We start from the raw sequence: 2,412 nt of genomic DNA on the forward strand, positions 1-2,412 counted from the left end.
AAGCAACAGGAAATTATCATTAAGAACTTTAGTAAAACATTCTGTGCTAACTCTGACAGCAGATTGAAAGTAACAATTTGTGATGTAAGGGGAAGTTCATAAGGTGGCAGTGTACACTGAAAGCAACGGTAGACTGATGTTAACATAGATTTGACTGAATGATATTTGCAATAGAAATGTTTCCCAAGAGATTTAATAGGCAATCTTCCTTTGCACAAATTTGCACGGATCCAATTGTGGTACTCTCAGAGAGATGAATGGTAAATAGCTGTCATCTCCTATTGCCATCTCGCTGGATTTGTGGAAAATCATAATACATAACACGTGCTTGCAAACATTTTTACAGAGACGAAGAAAGTCGTGTGCTACATGAAAATATGCATTACATTGGGTGGGGGAGGAGAGTGTTCACATTGGCCTTTGATTTACTGGGATAGATTTTGCACCAAGACTATGCACAATGACAACAACAACAACAACAAAATTACATTTGTATAGCGCCTTTCACGTCGGGAGGACGTCCCAAGTCGCTGGACAGACAGAGTTACGGACCCGAGCTGGGGGTCGGGTGGGGGAGGGTGGAGGGCAGGGGGGGGGAAATAATCCTTCAAAGTGGACAATTGTCAACATCAGCCATTACACCCGCTGCTGACAAACAAATTAACCAAAACTGCGGCCACTAATTCCTTAGTAAGATTATACTATTTTTAAAAAAAATTTTATGTAAAAGAGTGAGTCAAGAAATTAATCTCAACTCACGGTTCAGAGGAGTTTTATGAATGATGTGGGCTTGTTTCACTCTTGTGATTTATGACATCAACTGAACCCCTGATGAGATTACTTCCAGTAATCACGCCCTGGTAACAATTATTCTCTGTCGTCCCATTTGTGAGACTGACACGATCGTCATTGGCTGATGATTTGTGTGACAGTCAGTAGTAGTGAAATGTTATATTTTTATTAGCTGTGTGCTTCTCCTTCCTTGGTAACCATGTTCTGTGTGGCGCAATAGAAAAACTGCATTACAGTTAGGCAGGTCAAAAGTCAACCACTGGAACTATTAGATTTTGATTCCTGGCCCAGTGTGATTTAAACTAAATAGCATATGGAATGTGATGTGACGTTAACAAAGTATTCTCTTTCAAATAAATTCAAATGGGTTACATTATAAATATGCGTGAAATATGCTTTCTGTGCTCATTGAAGCTTATAGGCTTGGGATGAGTTCCTCGCACACTCCAGTGATGTTCGTTGGTCAGTAAGATTTTCGAAATGTTTATTTATTGAACTTTTATGTAGTGCAAAGACAGTGGTCACGTGGGATAATTTTGTGTGTACGTGTACTAATATAACTAATTTCTGGGCAAATCAGAAAAACTGCTGAAACCACAGACATGATAGGCCGAATGGCCTCTTTTCTGTGCTGCATAATTCTATGATTTGTTCATTTTATTTACCTGTTTTAAATTCAAATTTGTTCAGGTGGTTCACAAACCTGTGGGCAATGCAGTGGTGTGATCAATGCAACACAAATATGTGTGCCACAGAATGGTGCAATCATAGGTCAATCCCATAGTCCCAAACACTTTGACTTGACTGGAGACTAGATCAGGCACTTCCTCAAGAGAAGAAATCAAATGAAGAACTATTGCCAGGCTAGGACTGATTCCTTGTGACCTTGACACATGTCTACCAATAGGCTGGACCAATAGAAGAGTGAGGAAATATTTGACAAAAATTGCGGGAAATTTGGAAATCTTGCAGGAAATTGCGGGAAGAAAAATCTTCTTGGTTAGATTCAAGTTAAGCAGGCAGGGAAGGATTGCTTCTGTGGACCAGGAAGGCAGAGATGGCTTATTCCATGCTCTCTGGGCACATTCCACTTCCCTGCTGCTCGCCTGTATTTTAGAAAAAGCCTGAAACCATTCCAACCCCCAGCTCGGGTGCAAACCCTTAAATGTCCAGTGCCTTGGCTCGTCCTTCCGACGTGAAAGGCGGAATATAAATTTAATTTGTTGTCGTTATTATTATTGTTGTTGAAGAATATTCTCAATCTGCTACTGAGATCCAAAGATTTGTTCTGATGATTCTAGTAAAAAAAAGTCACCAAATCCATAAATAGGATTTCACAAGTTTACTGTTCAGATATTTTAAACTTAAAGTTGCTTTGTGTCTGTCTTTGTTGGTCTTTTCCGGAAGTGGGTGTACTGATGTTTGAGACACATTTATAACCCAAGGGAGCAGTGGCTAAAAATAAAGGATCTTTCACTTAAAGAGAATGTTCTCCACCTTACTTGCAATCCAATCCACCATGTTGGTCCCTTCAATAGTAGTCTGTAACATATTTATGCCAATATAAACCAACCACCTTGGGACAGCCTGGTTCAGTTGGTAGCACTTTCACCTCTGAGT

Source organism: Callorhinchus milii, unplaced genomic scaffold (genome assembly GCF_018977255.1).
Source record: "Callorhinchus milii isolate IMCB2004 unplaced genomic scaffold, IMCB_Cmil_1.0 Scaffold1, whole genome shotgun sequence".
Taxonomy (NCBI): Eukaryota; Metazoa; Chordata; class Chondrichthyes; order Chimaeriformes; family Callorhinchidae; genus Callorhinchus; species Callorhinchus milii.